General features: G+C 39.5%; 1 pseudogene; it reads left to right on the forward strand.

Moving 5' to 3' along the window:
• LOC114705049 overlaps positions 1–18,297 on the forward strand; it is a 41,144-nt pseudogene extending 22,847 nt beyond the window's left edge.
• Positions 18,298–24,766: the final 6,469 nt, after the last annotated feature.

Here is a 24,766-nt window from a genome sequence, read left to right on the forward strand (position 1 = left end):
GTGAGGTGGAAAAGCAACCTGGGAAGGGTATCGTAACCTTTGGCTTCCACATGTTCCTGAATTGTGAATAAACCTACATCGTGCACACATATACATCAGCAGTCTCCAATACATACTCACCAAAGAGTTTGGAGAAGAGTTGCTGAACTCTTGGGTCTGAAATGTTAAGGCCAAGTCAGTACTCTGGAACTTAGAAGGGATTTTGTTTAGTCTCACAGCAGAATTGCTTCCTATTAAAAAGCCTTCGATTTTTGCTCCTCAGGCCTTGAACTAATAATTGTCTAGGGCTCGTTGGTACTATGGAAAGCAATTTGGTTTACTCAAGGTAAAGGTGTTTGACCAAAAAACTTGGTACCATAGCCTAGCCAATCGGATACATAACATTGGTTGCCACAAACTACATGCACCTCAAAAAAGCTGATTTCATCATCACTAGTTCAAACCTGGATCCTGATCATTCTAACCTATGTTGCTTTAGAAGCCACAGATAAGCTGAAAGGAATGTGCTGTTCCTCCAAAGACTTATTCAGGTAGCTATAAAAGTGAGCATGTGGCTCCCTTCAACTGTAAACTGGATTTAGTGCTTATCTTCTCCCAAACTTATGTTAGAATTTAACTTCTACTTTCATGACATTAACAGGTGTTTAGGGGATTTGCCTCCATGAATGGATTCATGTCATTACCGTGGGGTTGAGTTAGCTGTCATGGGAATAGTTCATCACCTTTTGCTGTCTCTCTTCCTGTCCCTCTTCTTCTACTACATGATGATGTAGCAAGAAGGTCCTTACCAGATCAAGCTCCTTAACCTTGGACTTCTCAGCTTCCATAATTATAAGTCAATAAATTGACATTCATTATAAATGACCCAGCCTGTTTTAGACTAAATAGACTGAGGCAGGCAGGCTGCATCATTCTACAGTGGGTGAAGAAATTATTCTTTCTTATGCTTGGAATGGAAAAGAGGTCATTTTGCCCAAACTGCTACTGGTTGTCATCTTGAAGACCTGTGAGAAATGAAACTGTTAAACAAAACTATGCCCTGCAAAAATTGAGACAATGTTCTATTTGAACTAAACTTGAAGTCATAACTTTCAACAACATAAAGGAAATATCTCCAATGTTTAAGTTAATTCATGTTGGAATATCTCTCCCCAAACAGATACAGGGAAGGCCTGATGTCTCCTGCAAACCCAAAAGAGTCTCTCTTGAGCTTAAGACCATAACTTGATCCAAAACCCAGACACAGTGAATTGAACAAGGTAGACTCAGGAAAGGTCTCTACCATGGCCAAAGAAGATTCAAATCTGAATCTTAAACACTCTGTGTGCCAGCTTTCTGTCACTATAAAAAGGACCTGAGATAATCTACTAAAATGGGAAAAGTCTAATTTCCTTCATTTCTGGATGTCCCAGACCATAGTCAGTTGGTCCTTGGGCCTGCATTGAGGCCATGCAGCAGTAAGCCTTCTTTTTATTAACTAGTGAATATAAATGGGGACGCACATTGCCCCCAGATGTCACTGTGAGCCATCTTGGAGTATGACAAGATGATCTGCTGTGGAGGACCAAGCCCAGTGATACAGGCCTGAAATCCCAGCTATCTTGGATGCTAGGCAGGAGGATGGCAAGTTCAAGATCTGCATAGTCTACAGTATGAGTTCCCAGCCACAAAGGGCAATTTAGTGAGACTCAAAAATAAAGAGCAAGCCATAAAAGGCCTGAGATAGCGTATGGGGAAGCACTTGCCTAAGATGGGCAAGACCCTTAATTCGTGTTCTTGTACCTGCAATGTTAAGTGGTTAATAACCTATCAAATTTTAGTACTTCATGAAAGATAGCATAGTTAGAAAGCAAGAGGTAAGAGGAAGAGTGTGAAAATGGGAGTCATCTGGAAAGATTGGCTAAGAGACAATAACTGGGAGTAATCACAGTGTGAGAACTAAGAAGTCTCAGAAAGACAAATATTGTATGTTTTCTCTCATTTGTGTACCTAGATATTCTATAAATACAGAAAATCATGTATGTATATATGACATGAAAGTCAAATTAAGACTAGAGAAACAAAGGAGTTCAGTGGGAGTGTAGACAGATAAAAGGAAATATAAGGAATAGATAAGAATATACTCATCACTCAAGATGTGCACATATGAAAATCTCATGTAACAGTAGTATGCATAATGAATATATATACAGGAAGAATAAAATGACTAAAAACTTCATTTTAAAAGTTATTGAAATTTGAAGTTTTGCCCTATCTATTTTCAGTCCACAGGAAAAGAACACATTTAAAGGTTATGATAAGGCAATGGTGAAAGAATTCTTTTTTGAGTAAGTACAAACAATAGAATTGAAATTCACTGCTATTAACTCAGAAATTTTCTTTTACTCTTTGCATCCTTGCACTCCAAAACAAGTCTCCCATGTTAGGAATATCAACAGCTTCTTTTATAATATTTTATAAAACAAGTAGCTTCCGATTTCAGCCCCAGGGAACACTGCATTGTCTGCAGCCTGACTAGAACAAAGAATAATTGGATGATGGCAACACTACATGGTAGAACCCTCTAAGCATGTTCCCAGATCTTCCAAAGTGCTTTCCCAAATGTCTTTATGATTTTCTTCTGAAAGTGTAAGAGAGTCTTTAAAAATAGACACTGTAAGAGTTTTAAAAAATCTTACATATGGCTAAATTAAACCTCAGACCATCCAACTTACGTAAAATAAATGAGTTGATCTATAGAATTTAGGCTTGGAATTGGATCTTACCATATGACTTTAATTTTAAGACTAGTAAAAGTAGACTTCTTTGGTAGAAATATTTTTTCAATGTGGGAAAATTCTAGCAGAAATTTAATAAAGAGCTTTTTTATGAGAAATGAAAGCTTTTGAGCTTTCAACAAGCACTGGGAGCATATGGTGTATGGAAGGTGCCCTGTATATTTGCTAGAATGGCCTAAAGTTCCAAATCCCTTAAGCAAAATCAAAGAATGTTTTTGAGTATTTTAATTACATTTTGTGAGTAGTGTGTGTGTGTGTGTGTGTGTGTGTGTGTGTGTGTGTGTGTGTGTGTACAAAGAGAGGTCAATGTCAGGTGTCTTTTTCTGTATCACTCTTCACCCTATTTTTTGAGGCTGGGTCTCTCATTAAACCTGAACCTTGTCATTTCAGCTGGCCTACTTGGCCCAGTAAGCCCTAGAATCCCTTACCCCCACTTGCTCAGTGCTAAGGTTACAGACGCACATTGCCATGTGGGTTTGGGGGAGCAAAGTCAGATTCTCAGGCTTGTGCAGCAGACACTTTGCCAAGTGAGCCACCTCCTCAGTTCTTAACTACCAAATCAAAAAGAGTTCTAGTTCTCGCTTTATGATCCAATACAAACTTATTTCAAGTGATAGCTTTGTTTTCCTGCTATCCAAATCGATTCCTGAACTTGATCCCATAGTATTCATAGCACTTAGCAGAACTGCTTTCTGATGAGAAAGCAAAAGATTCATGAGGTTAGCATTAGGTCCCACTCAGTCCATAACACATAAGAAGAGCATGTAGGTTTGGTTTGGTTTTTGAACTTCCTGGTGTTTGATATCTACTCAGCTATATCAGGATATATACCCCAAAGTTTGTCTTTTGAATTAATCAAGATGGAGTTACCTTTCCAGAAATTTTTCTCTCTGTGAAGTTAGTATTTCTCAGTTGGACAGTTCATTAAGAATCCTTTTCAGATGACAATGAAACCTAGAAGCTCTAAGTGAGATATGACATTTCTCTAGGTGGAGGAAGGTCTGTCTAGCAAGGACTTTTCTTCACGCTCACTATAGCAAGCAGAATTTGAAAATGACCCCCTGACTCTTAGCTTTCTTTGTTTAACTCCCTCTTCTTGGGTGTAGAGAAGAAATATGATTGTGTTAAGTTATGTGGTGATTTATTCACTCAACTTGTATTCTTCAGTGTGGAAATGAGACATGGTAGTCATTCTCTGTGACACATCTAAACTTAAAATGAGATTATTCAGGTGAGTTTAGCTAATCATATAGGCCTTTTAAAACATGTTTTTTTTTCTTCTCAGTTGCTAAAAAGTCAAACTGAAACATGAAAAGGACATACTGAATCTTCACTGGATTGAAGACGGGAGGGAGTCATGTGAACATCCTCCAAGAATGGTCTTTAAGAGAAGACAGCAGCCCCTAACAGTCACTCAACGAACAGGAGCCTCAGTTTAATACAGAATTCTCACAACAACCTGAACCAGATTATGGATGACTTCTTAGGGCCTCAAAATGAAAATGTATCGTGCTGGTTGGCATCCTTGCTGGATTTCAGCCTTGCAAGGCCCTTTCCAGAATATTCCACCAGGTCCACCTAGATACTGACCCACGGAACTGTGAGATACAAAATGCCACTTCAACATTTTATTCAATGTTAACAAAATCATGTTGTGGCAACTTGTTATGTTGTAATAAAGAATTAACTATACTTATTCTATTATACACTGAATTATAGAACCAAGCACAAGTCCTTATTAATACTTCTGTGTATGTGGCATATATATGAGCTCTCTGTTATGTGGCGCATATATATATATATATATATATATATATATATATATATATATGCCACATACACATAACAGAGAGCTCAAATTCAGAGATGAAAATTAGCTAATTAAAGAAAAGTCCTAACTATAAATCTGGAGTATTTGTACCTTATCTGGTATTTAATGTTCATATTTGAACAATAATGTTGATTTGCATTTGGAAGGCCTGTCTCTAAGAAAGTCTCTGATACATAATGCTAATCATCTTTTAATATCCTCCATGCAAGTGCTCAATTACATATTTCAGTGCCTTTGAATTTGTTTCTTTGGTGCTGAGAGCTGCCTATTCAGCAGTAACCTCCATTCATATAAAGAAATACCCAGAGACCTTTATTATGTCATAGTAATTCAAATTAATTTGTAAGAGCCAAGCTCTCAAATCTTGCCATTATCTCTGTTGGAAATCCACTAAAGAACATAATTTTAGAGATCTAGGAGCCAAGCTCATTATTTCCCAAAGCACAGCTGTCATTTACACTAGCTCACAGCAAGTTCATTCATTTGTAAGATAAAACTGCCTTTCCAGCCATTCATTCATTCATTCATTTCCTGGGTAGTTTGTTCAAATGTCCATCAAGCCACAATTTGAAACTAATTGCGTTTTCACTGTGTGCCTTCCAGATTCCTTGTGATACCCTGAGTTACATGGAGGAAGCCATGTGTTCCCTTCTCTAATCCCAAGGCTGTTCTCATTAGCTTCTTTTTATTTTAGCCATAGTAAAATTTATAGAACATGAAATTCGCCATCTTAAACATCTTAACAGTATAATTCAGCATGCCTACACTGCTGAAAAGCTGATCTCTAGAGGTCTTATACCATTGCAAAACACAGTGCTATACCCATAAAATTCCTCATCTCTCTTACCCTCAACCTCTGTCTGCCACCTTTGTTCTTTCTGTCTATATGAATGGACTGCTCTAGGCAACTCATGTTAGTGGGATAATATAACAATATAAACTATGATATAAAATATAACTATCTTATTTGACTTAGCATTATGCCCTCACGAACCATTCATATTGTTACAAATATCAGAACTCTTATTTTTTTTATGATTCTCAATGCTCCATTTATCTGTTCCTCATGTATGGATGCTTGAATTGATTCTACTTTTTTGCCTGTTATGAGGAATTCTGCCCTGAATGTGGTTATATAAATATCTCACTAACTTCTTAATAGTAGGGTAGGTTGGGAAATGGAGATGGATCTAGGAGTAGGAAGATGGAGGGTGGGTGGTGACAATACATTGTAGGAAGTTGTCAAAGAGCTAATAAAAATTTAAAAATAAATGAACTTGTTTATATGGCCTGTCTCATCTGTCGTGAGTACTTTGAGCATCTTGTTCAGTGTGTATTTCCAAGGCCCAATCTCTCACCCAGTATGTTGTATTTTTTCAAAAAGTATTTGTTGAAAAACTAAATATCATTTTTGCTATTATCCCTGATAACTAGAATAGGGAAAACGTTTCGTTTGCTTTCAGATAGTTCAATCTTTAAGAACATAGATTGCACAAGAGTTACATAGTTATATGTGTAATAGTTACTAGTCAGGAACAAAAAACCATAGACTTCATAAGAGTTACATTGTTATACATTTAATAGTTACTAGTCAGGAACAATGAACCATAGACTACATAAGAGTTACATTGTTATACATTTAATAGTTACTAGTCAGGAACAATGAACCATAGACTGCATAAGAGTTACATTGTTATACATTTAATAGTTACTAGTCAGGAACAATGAACCATAGACTTCATAAGAGTTACATTGTTATATATTTAATAGTTACTAGTCAGGAACAATGAACCATAGACTTCATAAGAGTTACATTGTTATACATTTAATAGTTACTAGTCAGAAACAATGAACCATGGACTGCACAAGAGTTACATTGTTATACATTTAATAGTTACTAGTCAGGAACAATGAACCATAGACTGCCTAAGAGTTACACTGTTACACTGTAATAGTTACTAGTCTGAAACAATGAACAGATGCTGGAAGAGCACTGAGTAGTAAAGAGATCAGAAATAGGAAGCACATTCAGGCCAGGCAAAGGAAGAGAATACAGGAAGACAGCATCATCAAGCGTGGTTGTAGAAAGGCACATTAAGTCAGGATGAAAAGGTGGGTGATCTGGCCACAGTGAGGGATGAAGCTGAGAGAGGCAGAAGGCTCATGGTTTTGGTAAGCAGTGCTGAGGAACTTGGACTTCAGTCTGAACACTTATTGGGAATCCATGTGACATTCTAAGTTGAGTACAAAATGAGAAGATTGCCTGATACCTAAAGTGACAAACTGCTTAAGAATGCTCTCAAATTCTGCCTAGAACACAAATTAACTAAACTGACAGATGAACAATGATTCAAAAACCAACAAATGCAGATACCAGGGCTAAATGAAAAGGTGGGATCTGGAGTCTGTAGTGTGGCTCTAGCCCTCCTGTGAACTAAGTTACAGATTAAGATTTGCCCTTAAGAATACTGCAGGGAGCAAAGAAGAATTCCTATTCATCAAAAGAAAGCAAAAACTCAGGCTCAACAGGAGATAAAATTTCTCCTTGCATCGCTTCTGAGTGGACTCTCAGGTGTGTTTGGAGACTGTCACCAAAGTAACAAAGGGTCATCCGTAAGGACCGAGAAGCTTCACCAGGACTACATTCCTATCAAAGCTGACTATATTTCCCTTTGGCCTCCATTTGGCTTTCTGCAATTTCTGCAGTTTTTTTATGGTCAACAGTGGTCTGAAAATAGTAAATGAAAAATTCTAGAAATAGGGAATTAATAAGTTTTAAACTTTGTACCATTCTTAAGGAGTATAATGGACTCTCCCACCTGTCTCTCCTCCTCTCAGCTGACATATGAATCAGCCCTTAATCCAAAAGACCTGGGTTGTATTAGCGATCCTTAAATTATTTAGTAGCTATCTTGATTATGGACTGGCCATCACAGCACTACAGTGACTGTGGTCAGTATCCTTTGGTTTCCTCAATAATGTCCCCACAGTAAATGGTACTGATGCTGACAATTCAGACACGTGGAGGAGAATCTGTAAAGTCACTTCTTTATGTGACAAGGTGGCAGCTCTCATTTAAGAGGAAAGAAAAATGTTTTATGTTGAAGTTTGCAAGCTGAGGTATAAGACATTGTAAAATTAAAACAACATTGACATAAGTCTCATTATGTCATATTGTTATAATGTTTTTCATTTATTAGTGTTAACATTTTTTCATAGGTATGTATAGGAGAAAACATGATACAGACTGAGTAGATTATATTTAGGAACATATATAAGAAAAATTTTTAAAAGAGACCAGAGGCCATTGAATTTAAGAGGGCACATAAGAGGTGCTGGAAGAAAGAAAGGGGAAGGAGAAATGATGTGATTGCATTTTAATTTCAAAAAATAAAAAAATAAAGTAACTCTACATGACCCATTAGGCAGCTGACAGGGCTAGAAATAACTATGTTGTGCTAATGTGTGTTTTTCTATTGAACTGGTGTAATTAATTTCTCAACAATGCTCCTGTAAGAATGCTGTGGGATAACTACTCTATATGCTGTAAATATGTTTTATTACCATTGGTTAATGAAGAAACTGCTTTGGCTATAGCAAGGCAGGATAGAACCAGATGGGAAATCCAAGCAGAGATACAGGGAGAACGGCAGAGTTGAGAGAGATGCCAACCAGCCACCAGAGGAGCAAGATGTATTAGAACACAGGTAAAGCCATGAGCCACATGCCAAAACATAGATTAATAGAAGTAGATTAATTTAAGTTGTAAGAGCTAGTTAGTATACGTCTGAACAATAATCCAAACAGTTCGTAATTAATACTGATCCTCTGAGTGATTATTTTAAAAGTGGCTGTGGTACTAGGTGGGACAGAAAAGCCTCCATCAACATAAGACTATAACAGACAATATTTATAAACTATTTTAATTTATAATTATGTTAATATGATATAAAGTTTTAAAATAGCACAATTAAAAATGGATGCTATCCTTAACCTGGTTATCACATTTTTATAAATAATGCTTTTAGTTTGGCAGAGCTGATTCTGGGCATTTTGTTTGACTATGAAAGTCCTGGACAGACATAAGACTTATTTTTAAAATATATCTAATTGCTTGTTTTGTTAAAGTGAAGTGGACTTGCAATGCGATTCATGGGATTTCATGAAGAATGAAGTTTTGGTCATGTTGTGTTTGGAGAAGAAAGTGTGGGAGGAAGAAGAAAAGATTTTCAAATGAGGGAGTGGGGCAGTCAGGGTGGGGGGACACAAAAGGGCAGCAGCCTAAGCATTAATGGGAAATACTTGAAAATGCTGAAATTCAGGAAGCCTGATTTAATTGTGTTCTTCCTCCCTGTGCTGAGGTTTTCGCCTTATGTAAAAGTCCTCAGACAAAAGATGGCTGACAAAATGAAGACAAAGAGCCATTCGAGTGGGGGAAAGGGAGGAAAATCCTTGAGAGAATCAAAAACCATGTTGGAAAAAAAGATATTCAAGACAAGTCATGGAAAACTTCGAAGAAGAATTAAATACCATCCTAAGAGTTCCAAGACAGTCAGAGAGGGGCTGTGTGTTTTCTGTCTCTGTATTGTTTATTGCTCTAGTTGGAAGCGTGAACCTGGGAGAGCAGGGCCTGAAAATGAGGCAGACTAAAGCCTCATGCAATAGTCAACTTTATTCAGAGCACCCGACAATTTATACTCTGAGGGTTAAAAAGAGTCACCTGAGTAAAGTGAACAATCACTCACAAAGGCAAGCTGCACATGGCAAAGCATGTTTTTCCTTAAAGGTGTCTGAACAAATAACAATAGCCAGTTGCGATGAATAAACTAAAGTAAACTCACTCCTATCCACTACACCTGGGAGCAGCACAAAAGCACATTCCAAGCACAATTCCATGTTTTTGAAGAAACCGAAGGGTCACAAGACTCTTGCCTTGTGTTCTTGGAGTTTTCTCACAAGCACTCAGAATTCCCCTTGCATGACTCCATCTTGGACGGTGTTCTGACACTATAAGACATGAAGCCTGTTCTTTTGACTGGAAATAAAAGGAAATAGGGACTCCAGAATCCTGGAAGATTCGGGAACTGTTAGACTATATAAGCCACCAGTCTGTTTTTGAGTAATCAAAGAAAATACAACCAGTAAATCAGAAGCACCTGAGGCAAGCACTTCATTTCCTGCCATCCAAATACATAGAAAGGGAAAGCACCATTATTAATATTTAAGAAATGCTGGTCATTGTTCATCCAGGTCACAGAACATCCTGGATTAACCCAGGACTCATTATACTGATGCCCTTCTTTTCAAATATTACTTTAATTTATTTAAAGAAGCCCTAATTACCTTGAATAAGGCTTAAACTAGGAATAAGGATTATACAAGACTCTAAAATTTCAACAACTGACATATGTACTTTAGTAGAGGAGATAAGAGGAAACGGGACATTTTTAGCCTTTATTAACAATCTGGGACATATAGCCAGAGTAAGATATCATGAAGAACAGAAGCACACTATGTTGTGACCCCAGATCTTTAGATAACACACTATAAAGGTTTTTCAATCCCAAGGGAAAAGAACAATTCCTCACCCAAGACTTTAATTTAAAAATGTCTTGCTTGCTCTTCCTGAAAAGACGATTTCTTGGAAGTAGATAAAGGAATCGGGTGATAGCTACTTTTGCTCTGCCCTCCACTCATTGATATTAAGATTTTATTTGAGTCTTGAGTGCACTCTAGGTCCAAGAAATACTAGTTGGAAACAAGAGGCCAGAAAGCTGAAGTGTTCTCAAAACAGACAATAGGAGCTGCAGTAGGATGTTTCTTTCTGGAGAAACCTTGCCTATTTATAGTTTTATTTCAATCAGCCTTTATAATTTTTAATAGCCTAATTCCAAATTAGGTCTTTACCGTCAGCATTTTTTTTTTTCTGTAGAGGAAATGAAACTCTCTAGTTAGACAAAGGCACAGAAATGGAAAATGCCCTGTTTGGTCTTCATCTCAAAGTCCCCTCAGACTGATTTCTCATTTTGGATGAGCACTAGTTACATTTCTGTTCTGGCACCTTAAAGGCAGAGTCTATTTCACATCTTCTATACAGTGTCCTCTATATAGAGATTCAAAAGAAAAAAAATCTATTAGTGAGTAGACCCAAAATATGGATCCTGCTCTTTCAGGCACTAAGAAACCTATGTATTCACATCTAGATGCTCACTGCAGGGGCCCCTCCTCCTGAGGCATTGTGTAATAATATTCTAGCAAGTTATTCCATATCAAATGTCAGACAGTGAAAAAAATGATTATGCACAACAAAATGGATCCCTAGACTGTAGCAGCACAGGCAGCAGACAGCAAGTTTGAACTAACTCTGCCCCAACCCACAGAAGGTCATTGTGCCTGCACTATTGTTTTAGCCATTTATAGATCTTGAATTTCATTCATTTACCTATGGTAAACAGCATTCCTTGTGCAGGCTGGTGAATCCACTGGGTTAGATTAAGAACATATGAGATCATAATTGGAGTAAGAACTGCTGAGTAAAGTGTTTCAGATCCTAATATCAGACTAGCATATATACTATAGTACATATGAATTTACATATTCAAGTGAATGTGTTTAGCCATTTATATCCCATAATGCAAGTGATATATTTTGCAGCAAATTACCATTTAAGCAATACATTAATCTTTATTCATATTCTGTTTTTGATCACTTTGAAAATCATATCCTAGGTTTCTATTTGCTGTCCATCCAAGCCCTCCCTGTGTTGGTTCTTGGAAAACAAATTATGAACTACTCAAAACATATTTGGCAATGGACTAATAACATGGTAGAAATAAGTAAATACTAAGGATGCAATGATTTGACATTAAAAGAACTACAACCTCTTCAACCCTACCACAAAGATTCACAGTAGCAATATTTGTTCAACTAAAATTTTTGTAGTATTAAATACAGTTACCTAATCTCTTAACTATATGATTGTATTCTTGTATTTTTAGGTAATTTTAAACTTTCTGTGTCTTTGTAGCACTCATCACTTTGAGTAGCTTTTGAAAAGAGAGAACAAATGAATTTAATAACTGATTTTGCACAGTGGTAGAAATTATACAGCTGATTCTTGCTGTGGAATGTCATTCTGTATACTGTGAGTGTGTGTTGCTCTGATTGGTTGATAAATAAAATGCTGAATGACCAGTAGCCAGACAGGAAGTATAGGCGGGATAAGCAGACAAGAATTCTGGGAAGAGGAAGGCTGAGACAGGAGTCACCAACTGAACCAGTTAATAATTTTTATAATTCTGAAATCTATAGGCTTTTAAGCCAGTTCAGATATAGAGGGTTAAAACATTCCCTTAATGATTGCCAATAACTAAAGAGCAAAATTACAAGTCAGTCTAATAACTTCCATGCATAATTTTCTATCACATATTCATGCTATGTATAGCTTCATTTCTAACACTGTCTTGCACATAACTAGAAGGATAATTTCTTCCTTCTTGCTGGGGATAAACAAAACGAAGTCAAAGCTTAAAATATGAAGATATACCTTTTATAACATTGACTTCTGCGAATTATATAACGTGTTCTCCGGAAATTCTATGACTTGGTGTGTTATCAAAAATATGATAGCCTTGAGGATGTTACTGACATTTGACAGCTAAAGACACCATTGAGCACTGAGCTCTTTCTGTGTTGATCATTCACTGCTAAGCAGGGGGGCTACCCTCAAGTGTGGTTTGTTTTCCCCAGTGAGACTCCTTTGGCTAAAACTATTTTTTTATTTGCAAGTAGCTATCAATTGGAAATAGCTTCTGGGTTAGGGATGGGAATATATGTCCACTTCTCCTCTCAGCTCTAGGACTCTGTCTGATACAGACCTGTGCAGGCCCTGGCATGCTGCCAAAGTCTCTGTGAGTTCATATGTGTTCTGGTCCTGTTGCATCTAAAAGGGTCTCAATTACTTGGTGTCGTCCATCCCCTCTGGCTCTCAACACTCCTTCTGTTTCCTCTTCCACAGAAATCCCTTAACCCAGAGGAGAGGGATTTGATGGAGACTTTCTGTTTAGGACTCAGTGTTCTAAGGTCTCTCACTCTTTGCATATTGTCTGTCTGTGAGTCTCTGTCTTTGTTCCCATCTCCTTCAGGAGGAAACTCCTCTGACAACGGCTGACCAAGGTGCAGATCTATGAGTACAGCAGAAAGTCATTGTGAGTCATTTTATTGCTCGTTTATTTAGCAGAACAGTAGTATTTAGTTTTCCCCTAGGTTGCTGGGCTATCCAGTCTCAGGTTCTTGGCCACCCAAGCAGCTTTGGGTATGGGTTCCATCTCATGGAATGGGCCTTTATTCAAATCAGATATGGATTGGTTAACTCCATAAGCTTTGTGACTCCACTGCATCACTGTGTCTTGCAGGCAAGTTAATTTTGTAGACCAAGAGGGTTTGCAACCGGGTGTTTATCTTTCTCCTTTGGTAGCATGCAGAGTGCCTTCCAGTAACGTGAATATGTAGCTAAAGTTTTCCTGCCTTGCCCACAGTCAGGACAAATTTTTTTTCCCCTGCCAGTCCCACAGCCACTCAGACCCAACCAAGTAAACACAGAGACTTATATTGCTTACAAACTGTATGGCTGTAGCAGGCTTCTTGCTAACTGTTCTTATAGCTTAAATTAATCCATTTCCATAAACCTATACCTTGCCATGTGGTTCGTGGCTTACCAGCATCTTCACATGCAAATTGTCATGGTGGCAGCTGGCAGTGACTCCTTCTGCCTTCCTGTTCTTTCTTTTCTCCTCTCTGTTAGTCCCACCTATACTTCCTGATTAGCCACTGGCCAATCAGTGTTTTATTTATTGACCAATCAGAGCAATTTGACATACAGACCATCCCACAGCATGAATACTAGTCTATAGCGGTGAAGACTCTAGGTAGACACTAGACACTAGCTCGACTTCTCCATGTGTAAGGGAGGGACAGCAAACTCTAAGAACTATTTATACAAAGGGTCATATGGACACCTAATACAGTAGAAGCTTTCTAATATATATATATATATATATATATATATATATATATATATATATATAAAGTCAATCTAAATGAAATCACCAAATAATGGAGGAGACAGCGCCCCAACTGGATATCTCTTGTCACCGAATGAAGCTGCCAGTACTGATAATGGGCTACATCTAATCAAGTTCGTGGTCAAAGGGGCCCCATAGTAACTCCCAAGCAACCCAGGCTATTGCCAAGGGCATTGACAGCTCTCTACAAACTGACAGTGAAGTCCTATTGTTAAATTTCATTTTGAAATCACAAACATGGGAAGAAAAAAATAGCATTTGGCAGATGGCATAGTTATTCAAACAGAAAATTCTGTATAAACAAATCCATGAGTATCTTACCAAAATTTCAAAGTTACAGGATACAAGCTAAATATTTTTAATCGGTTGTGATTCTTGCACTTGCCACAAGCCATATCAAATGAAATTTTAAAAATAAGTCCATTTAAAATATCACCCAAACCTCTTAGCAATATATTTAAATAAATAAATCAAAGACCCACATATAAGAACCAACTAACATACCAAACTACACAGGGAAAAGCCGAGATCTCAAGCCAAGAACTACAGTCAAAAACTCTACCCTCCAATTACTCTAACAGCACCATTGTCTGAACATTTGTCCTGTAGAAAGCTGTGAATAATTATACATTCACAACCATAAAAGACCCCATCCCAATCACCAGTCCTTGCACCTGAGATCACCCTGATTAGCCCATCATTAACCCTAAGCCTGTTATTAGGGAGATAGATCTGCAGCTGGCAGTTCCACCTCTGTGCTTGGCTGCTCATTAATAAATCCTTTCTCTTTGACTAATCTCTTGCTTTGGTGGTTACATACTACACGCTGGGCAAAACAGGCCTGTGAGGAACAATAATGGGATTTTCATAGATTTCTTTAGAATGATAAACATGCAAAGATCAAGAACAGACACTAAGATGGATTTTATAATCAAAAGCCCAAAAGGCAGAATACTGTATCATCTCATATAAACTAATCGTCTTTCATGAATATGAATTAAATTAGGACACCACACACACACACACACACACACACACACACACACACACACACACACACATCTAATGAATCATTTAATTATCTAATATGTCAGATTAGTAGTGCCTAAATCGACCTTTCACAATACAGCCTGGAGATATAGCTCACTAGATAGACTGCCTGTCTAGAATACATAGAGCCCAGGGTTCCATCCTCATGTGGAATAAATACATGCAGTAAACACTTGTACCCTAGCACTTGAGAAGTGGAGGTTGGAGGGTCAGAAGTTCAAGGTCATTCTTGGATAAAAAGCAAGTTCTGAAACAGCATGCTCTATACCACACCTTGTCTGAAAACAAGTAAAATTTTAAAAAAAAATTAAGTAATTATTTTCCATTACTCTATGATGAAAACAAGTTCTAGGGTTATATAGCTAATTACTAGGAAATCTAGAATTTAGAACTAGATAGTTATCAAAGTTACCATTTTTTCCTAGATCTAGATTTGTTTCATACAAATATATTGTTTGTGCAAACTCACATTTTATTGTGTAACTTTCATTATTTGTCTAATTAGGTGTGGACCAAACTTGTTGACCACTTTAAAACTTGCATTTGAGTATACAATCCAGATACATAGAGGCTCCTTCAGCCTGAAGGAAAATGTGCTCATATGAGCCATAAAACAGCTGTTTCTTATTCCTGCTCATTATTTGAAGCCCTCTAGCACTTTCTGAAGCATTTTTGTGTAGCTCCAGGGCATGTCTTATATGTACCAACAGATGTGACATTTGCCCCTTTTGACGTTAGGGATCTCCTGGACCATGTGTACAGTAATGGAGCCTGCTGCTGGGGATGGTCTGAGCCATTTCACCAGGACCACAGTTCTTTGTGCTGGCTGATGTCTACAGCCCAGAAAGCCGTGCCTGGTGCACTGTCCTCCAACATCACTAGAGTCATTACAGTCCTCATATTCCCAGAACTGCGTGCCTCTGCTGTGCAGCCAGGAAAACTGTCCTCTTCCACTGTCTGGAATAAGCCTCTGACTGAGCTCAGGTGACTGAGTCACCTACCCTAGAAAGGAGTACACTTTGCCTAGATATTCTCCTTCCATGGGCATTAATCAGTGCCCAGTTCATCAATGTCCCTGACACTAGAATTACCTGGAGCACATGAGCAAACACCAATGTTTGGCATGTGCCCAGGGACTATAATTCAGTATTCAGAAGTATCAAGTGAATCTATCTGGATTTGTAGAACTGAGTTATAAGACTAACAAAGTGTGTGTGTGTGTGTGTGTGTGTGTGTGTTATCCTTTTACTTCTCCAAAGAGGATATATAAACCTGAAATTTTATGTGCTTGAACCCTGGCTTCAGGTAGTGATTTTACATATTATAAAATCCATATATTGAACCTGTGCGTGGCGGAACCTTTGGCTCTGAGCTTCAGGTTGCGGAAGGTGCATGTTTGTCGCGCGGCTTCCGGCCGGCTCTCAGCCCGCGTGTGGTGCCATAGTTCGCAGCTTTGGCACCTCGCGTGACCCGCCGACAGACCCTGGAATGGTGTCTGAGGGAAGTCAAGAAAGCCACCAGCCGACCCGAGTGTTTCCTCACGATTCAAAATGGACTAGCATCAAACTTCACTTGTCTAACAAAAGTTCTTTATGATTTTAATAAAATATTAGAGAATGGCCGAATCTCTGGAAGTCCTTTACAAAAACTTGAAATAAATAGTTTTGATGATGAGCAGATTTGGCAACAACTAGAATTGCAAAATGAACCAATCTTAGAGTACTTCCAAAATGCAGTTAGTGAAACAATTGAGGATGAAGATCTCAGCCTTCTCCCAGAGAGTGAAAATCAGGAGTGTGAAGAGGAGGCCTCAGAGCTGGAGGTTGACAGCCAGGAGAACCTAGAGACTGATGTGGAGGAAGAACAGCTGTCAGATGTGGGTGGTGATGTTCCTAAAGGGGGTGAGAGACCCCAAAGCTCAGGCAGATCTGACCCAAGGACAAGTCCCATTTTCAGTGATGAGGACTCCGACCTTGACTTTGATATTAGCAAATTGGAACAGCAGACCAAGATGCAAATCAAACCACCTGGAAAACCAAGAGAAAAGTCTGTAGTGGACAACAAATTCTTCAAACTCTCTGAAATGGAGAACTTTTTAGAAAAAAATAGAAAAAGAAGAGGAAAAAAGACCTGAGGATGAAGAGGAGAGGAAGACATTGACCTTTTTGAAGACATTGATTCGGATGAAGATGAGGGAGGGCTGTTTGGACTCCAGAAAATTAAGTCAAGTAAAAGTTCCAGAAATCTGAAATACAAAGATTTTTTCGATCCAGTTGAAAGTGATGATGACATCACTAGTGTTGTTGATGATGCGCTGAGTTCAAACAAAGAGGAAGGATTTACGGAGGAAGCAGAAGAAAGCATTTCTGAATTGGATGAAGATAACGACCTAGAAGAAAGTGAGGATGGTGAGCAACATAAAGAAGGCTTGAAAAGAGTGACCTTTGCTTTGTCAGAGGATGGGGATGAAGATACAAGTCCCTTAGCTGTAAAGCAAGAATCTGATGAAGTCAAATCCTCTTTTGAAAAGAGACAGGAGAAGATGAATGAGAAAATCGTGTCTTTGGAAAAAGAGTTGTTGGAAAAAAAGCCTTGGCAGCTTCAAGGGGAAGTGACGGCACAGAAACGGCCAGAGAACAGCCTGCTGGAGGAGACGCTCCACTTTGACCATGCTGTCAGGATGGCCCCTGTAATCACAGAGGACACTACCCTCCATCTAGAAGATATCATTAAACAGAGGATAAGAGATCAGGCTTGGGATGATGTAGAACAAAAAGAAAAACCCAAAGAGGAGGCGTATGAGTATAAGAAGCGTTTAACGTTAGACCACGAGAAGAGCAAGCTGAGCCTTGCTGAGATTTATGAGCAGGAGTATATCAAACTCAACCAGCAAAAAACTGAAGAAGAAGAAAATCCAGAGCATGTAGAAATTCAGAAGATGATGGATTCTCTCTTCCTAAAATTGGATGCCCTATCAAACTTCCACTTCATCCCCAAACCGCCTGTTCCTGAAATTAAAGTTGTATCGAATCTGCCAGCCATAACCATGGAGGAAGTAGCCCCAGTGAGTGTCAGTGATGCAGCCCTCCTGGCCCCAGAGGAAATCAAGGAGAAAAATAAAGCTGGAGATCTAAAAACAGCTGCTGAGAAAACAGCTACAGACAAGAAATGAGAGCGCAGGAAAAAGAAGTATCAGAAGTGTTTGAAAATAAAGGAAAAGGAGAAGCAGAGAAAATTGCTTGAAAAGAAGAACCCAGATCAGCCTGGGAAGTCCACCAGAGCGGCAGCTGCAGAGAAGCTGAAACAGTTGACCAAAACAGGCAAAGACATCACTTGGTCCCGGGCGGCAAGCCCTTAAAGTCATCTCAGGCATTCTTTTCTAAATTGCAAGATCAAGTAAAAATGCAGATTAATGATGCAAAACAACCAGGAAAGATAAAGAAGAAAAAGCAGGACATTTCTGTTCATAAATTAAAGTTGTAATATATTTGAATTAATGTATAAATCTGTAAGTTTCTGTCACTATTCTATTTTATAATAAATTCTTGAGGCCTGTCTTAAGAAAAAAGAAAAGAAAAAAAAAGAAAAAATCCATATACCATGAGCACAGTATGACAGCTTTTTGAACTGTTAAATGCTAAAAAAAAAAAAAAAAGTAAATCATTAGCATATACGCCCACGCACATACAATTGCCTTTAGGAACATGATATAGGCATATTTGCACTCATGAGCTTTTTGTGGGTCAACAGTGTTGGTCCAAAGAGAATAAGGAGCAGAGCTCCTTTAGGTAAAGCAGGTGTCACACAGAAACTCATTTTTTCATAGGAAAAAAAAAGTCCTTTCGTGTGGTGATATTGTGTTCCCCAAAATATTGTGCACCCTAATAAACTTATCTGGGGTCAGAGAACAGAACAGCCACTAGACATAGAGGCCAGGAAATGGTGGCACACATGCCTTTAATCCTAGCATTCCAGAGGCAGAGATCCATCTGGATCTCTGTGTGTTCAAAGCCACACGGGAAACAGTCAGGCGTGGTAACAAGAGCCCTTAATCCCAGGAAGTGATGGCAGAAAGCAGAAAGGTATTTAAGGCATGAGGACGAGGAACTAGGCCTGCTTAAGCTTTTAGGCTTTTGAGCAGCACAGTTCAGCTGAGATCCATTCCGGATGAGGACGCAGAGGCTTCCAATCTGAGGAAACAGCATCAGCTGAGGAACTGGCCAGGTGAGGTTGCCTGGGGCTTGTTCTGCTTCTCTGATCTTGGTTTGTTTTTATTAATAAGACCTTTTAAGATTCGTGCTATGCTTTTGCACATCTGATCTAGTCCTGTAGGCAAGACTACTAGGGCAGCTTGTTAAACGCCCTGTTTCCCAACTTCACTGGAATCCAGTCACATCGAGCCCAGCTTCACGCTGCACAAATTGGTGTCACATTTGGAGTCTTCTATTGTTCTTTCTAAGAACAAAACCAACACAATGACCAATTAGTGCAAAGAGTAACTTGAACCACTTTCCCCACTCCATTTTAACCTCTGAAATATTGAACTGAGGAGAGCAGTTAAGTGTGTCGGAATTCTCTTCAATTATCCTCCTAGCTGCCCGTGGTTATCGCTAACTATAAAGCTTGTCCAGGACCTCAGTTAAAAGGGCATTTGAGTTCAACGGAACCATTCCATATTCATTTCTTTCTAAAATATAACCCCTTGCAATTGAATATTGTCCAGTAAAAATAAAGAATTAGAGCAATGACCTGGTCTTCCAGAAGCTAAAAGACCACCTCAACATCTGATGCCTGGATAACTTGGAACATAATTAATAAGCCAGCAGCACAAGAAAAATGTGCTGAGATCTGTCACATGTTATAGATTGTTTCATAAATCAGAGCTTAATCCAAACGAAAGTAAAATTCCCTTTCCTAAGGTTTGAATGTTAACTAGCTTTGAAGCAAAGATATCCTGAAGCACCAACACAAAACCAAAAGTGGGGGCCTGCCTGGCACCATTTGGACCAGGCAAGTGAAGAACACCCACACGCCTGCCTGAGGCCACTTGCCCTGGGTGGGTAGAAGAAATCATGAGCACCATTATGGTGAGCAAATATGTGGTAGGTTATGGGAGAGAAAGTAGGCGGATCTGAAGAGGCAAAGGCGGTGAGGAATGGGCTGATATGTGGGGTCTGCTTGCCGCCCGGGACCACAGTGATGTCTGAGCCTGGGCTGCTGCCAAGGGCCATATTGATGTCCATGGTCCTACTATAGTCAGGGACTGGGTAGATGTCTGTGGCTCCTGTTACCACCAAAGGCTGTACCTGGGATCTGGGCTGACACCTGAGCCCATTCTGGTGCCAGAGGGTCATGCTGACACCACAGCCATAAAGATCCAGGTGACCTACACTGCCACCCATAGCCATGGTGACTTCCGAGCCTGAGCTGTGGTCTGGGGCCAAGTCTGGGTCCATGACCCTACTGCAGCCAGGGTCTGTGTTGATGTCTATGGCTCCCGTTACCATTGAAGGCTGAGTGACTGTCTGAGATCTGAGCCACCACCTGGGTCCGTGTTGGAGTCGGGGACCATGCTGCTGATGGCCATGCCTGGGTCCATGGTCCTGCTGCTGCTGGGTCTGTGTTGATGTCCACTGCCCATGTTACCACAGGGGCCCATTCAAACCGTGTGTTGAATAGTGTGTTGAAGTGTAAGGGCTGTGCTGACCTGGCTCCACCTCTCACTGCCCTGGGAAAGCCGTGCCCCGACTCACCAGATAAGTGACCCTGCCCCTTGCTGGCCCTGAGATAGCTGACCATGATGACCCCAGCATGGGAGGACTGGCCCCACCCTCATAGGAAGCTCCCTCCTTCCTCCCCTCCCTACCTCCACCACCCTTGGGAAAACTGGACCCACCCCCTCACAGGCACACGAGAGCTGGCTCCGCCCCTCACCTGAGGGGGTGGTCTGGACTGACCAACCCAGCTACCACCCAGGCACACATGTAGGGCTTTGAGTTGGCATTCTCCAATATCTACCCTATCTAGGACCTGCTCGAGTGCATGGAGGGACTGGTGCTCCAGAACCATAGCCACAGGATCTCCAAGACTGGGGCAAAAGCAGGACATCCGGGAAGAGTTTCCATTAGGGTCCAGTGTTGATGGTGTACCGGAAACCAGAGGCCTTGACCAGACCAACAACACATTACACAATGAACATTTGCAAGTAAAGCTGTTTGGACAAAGGGTAAATAAACTGCAGGACACACTGCAGCTCCCAATGCCACTGAGATGAATGAAGAGATGGAGAGGCGGAAAAGATGGAGGAACAAAGTGGGATATTTTTTGGTTGTTTGCTTTTTGTTTGTTTATTTTGTTTTTGTTTTTGTTGTTTTGGTGGGGTTTGTTTGGTTTGGGTTTGGTTGTTTGTTATTTAATTAATATTCTTATTTATATTTTTTATTTTTTTAATTTTTACTGTTTCTTTTTAAGTTTCCCTTTGGGGAAAACACTACAAGTGTGAAGGATGGATACAGAGGGACTGGGAAATGAGTGAGATTGGTATGCATGATGTGAAATTCCCAAAGAATCAATTAAAAAATTATGATTTTTTAAAAAGGCTAAAAAAAAAATCCAAAAGCAATCTGAATCATCTCTTGCATATCTATCATCTGGCTCACTCTAGTACAATTGGTTAGAAAGTAAAGCCATTTTCCATTAACTTATGGCAGAACATCAAAAATACTTTCTGTTTATCCTAATCTACCAAGGTCTCATCCAGAGACCCATCCATCATCAGCAGACGAGTGAGTAGATGCCAATGGTTGTGGGGCTGTGCTCTTAGTGCCGTTGTGTGGTTACACTCAAGAAGAAAGACCGGTACCCACGCAGTCTCAAGAGAAAACTCCCCTGGTCTCATTCAGAAGACGTCAACAGGATCGAACCGGTCTGCCTATTGCCTAACATAGCAAAAAACTTTGCATAGGAATGATTTTCTCCTAGCTGGACATTTTTGTATCGGTTTTATGTTGTATTATACAAGATGTCTCCAACCTGGCAAGCACAAGAAATGGTTTAATGAATAGCAAAAACATCAGAGTGAAGAGTTGCCATTTGATAAAAGAAATGTTGCCATGGTTCCCTCACGCTATCATCAAGGCCCTTAACTGCAGAGAATATGGACAAGGACAATTTAAGTGTACCTAAAGTGACCCAAATTAAAAAGAAAATTTAAATGACTCTCAAATTTTATATATCTGTGGTAAAGTCTGAAGACTTCCAAAATTTGAAAATCACTAAAGATTACACTTCTAATTAGTTGCTACATTATTTTTCAAATCCGTTGCTAGCCTTCAGTGCTTCAGAGTTTCATATTTAAAAAAAGAAAATAGTGGGTTATAGTTTTTCTTTCATAAGATATACAGGTACACTTGTACAATGATATACTTATGGGGATATGAGGATGGGGCATAACTATATAATTAAGTATATCACTGGTGGTTTTGCTTAAAAATAATCCTCATTATGAATTTTGTGCTTTTATTTTAAAGTTTTCATGTATATTTGCTGCAGATATTCTGGAAAGTCTGTTATATGGTAAAAACAAAAATCATATGGAATATCACCCTCCAGCTCAAGGTTTAGAAACAGTCACTATTAATATTTTGATATATGCCCCACTTTATATTTTTTAATTGTAGCTATTTTGACTGAATAAAATATTTTCACTCTGTGTTAATTTTAATACACTATTTAGTTTCATAAGTATTAGCCTGATCATATTATAGAAATAACCTCCAAATTCTAGTGACATGTGACAGCAAATCTTCATTTATCCATCATGCTAGACATACCATATAGGCCAGCTGTGAGGAAAGGGAGTCTCTTCTCCAAATATCTCCAGAGACAGAAGCTGAAGGAAGCTTTATCCATCTTAACCCCGACATCTGGGGTAGAAATCCAGAGCAGCTGTGTCTTAGGGTATTCTATTGTTGTGAAGAGACACCATGACCACGGCAACTCTTATAAAGAATACATTTAATTGGGGTGGCTCTCTTACAGTTTCAGAGGTTCAGTCTGTTATCATCATGACGGGGAGCATGGTGGCATGCAGGCAGATGTGGTGCTGGAGCTAAGAGTGCTACATCTGGCAGGCAAAAGGAAGTCGACTAGCTGTCACAGTGAGGGACGCTTGAGCAAAAGAGACCTCAAAGCCTGCCCCACAGTGACAAACTTCCTCCAATAAGACCATACCTCTTAATACTGCCTTTAGGGGCCATTATTTTTTCAAACCACCACAAGCTGTCATTGCAGGGTGGAAAAAAATTGGACTTGATGGCACAGGCTTAAGATAAAACCCATTCAGCTTTATTCAGAACTTCAGGAAAGCCAGACTGACCAGACTACGCATGCTCAGGAGATGGAGTGTGATATGAATAGGCTGGTCACTGGCTCAGTCCGCAACTGGTTCTGTTCTTTCTGCGTCTGTGTGTGCTGCCTGGAATATTTACCGGGGTCCCAGATGAGGGCTGGTGCTTGATGAAGAGCAGTGCATTTTACCATAGGCATTTTCTCACAAAAGTGAACCTTTTTAAGTACACAATGTTCAGTCCTAGAGAATATTTCACTGGGTTTGCTTGATTTAAATTTAAATGAACGATGTAACATCTACCATTCCTACTTGCAAGCAAAATCAAAGAAACAGAAGACAAAAAAAAAAATCCTGTATCTCTTTAAAAGAGAAGTGTCTGTTTTTTTGTTTTTTTTTTTTTTAAAGTCACTTTTTTCATGATAATACAAGGACTGGGGCAGGGTGGAAAGTGTATTTTTTCCAATGTGTAACATATTACTAAAAATTTATTGACTTGAAATTACACGTTTTCTTGACTCTTCCTTGTGTCAAAAGCCTGAGATTAGTGCTTCAGCATCTTACTAAATGGAATCAGGGTACTGATAGAGGATGCATTTTCAGCTCAACTCCATACAGATCCGCTCTCAGGCTCCCTGGATTATGAGTGGAACCTATCTCCTCACAGCTGGAGGGCTGAGGTTCCCCCACTTATTGCCAGCAGCTGTCCAGAGACTCTGTCAGCCCCTAGCAGCCTCTAGGGGTTTCTTGTCAGGTAGAAGCCCCTCAGAACATGGCAGTTTGCTTCTTCAAAACCAGCAAAAGGTATCTCTGCTCCAGTAAGAGGAAGTGTTACATAATGTGGCCTCATCTAAGCAGTAAAATCCAATCACTTTTCCAAATTTCGTTGCCTATAGGCAAGGCTAGATCCTGCTCACGAGTAAGCAGAGGGAGCTGTACAGGGCTATGACCCACTGGGCATCTCCTCATATGTATTTGTCCCTAGAACCAATAGTTATATTCACCCAACAACTGGAAACGTGCACACTGTGCTCCTTAAGAAAGTCAGCAGAAGAACACCAGCCAGGAGGGACACAGACATGGCAACCCTCCTGTTTCAGAGCAGACAACTTCAGACGTACTTCCTCGGATGCACAACCTATGGAAACGTCCCTGTGCACATCCTCTCTCTGTTCTAAATAGCAGTCATCAACGCAGAAGCTTAACTATAAATTAATCGGACCAGATGGCAGGTGTTGTCTACTAGCTGTTGCTGTGGCAATAACCAAACACCCAGCTGCAGTGTGAGAAACCATTTAATTATGCACATGCTTGACATGGCTCACTTTTAATTCCAAGAAATTCCGACACCCGACCCTACACTCACCCTCAACAAGATTTTTTTAAAGAACTGAGGGGTCCAGAATATGTATAGGAGACCAAAAGCCACAATAATAAGAAAACAAAAAATTCTTTATCTTGCCTGTTTATGTACACAGCATTGACATTCTAACCAAATGTGTTATTGATCCCTGAAATGGGATTTAAACTCTCTTTGCCTGTAATGCCGCCGAAGAGACCACTTTATATTGAGGAATCGTTTGGTTTCATCAGACATTTTCTGTTTTCTTTTATATCATTGTAGCCTCATTATCCACGCAGTCAATAAACATCTCTGTGACCCTAACAATGCAATGTA

This window comes from Peromyscus leucopus, chromosome 13 (genome assembly GCF_004664715.2).
Source record: "Peromyscus leucopus breed LL Stock chromosome 13, UCI_PerLeu_2.1, whole genome shotgun sequence".
NCBI lineage: Eukaryota > Metazoa > Chordata > Mammalia > Rodentia > Cricetidae > Peromyscus > Peromyscus leucopus.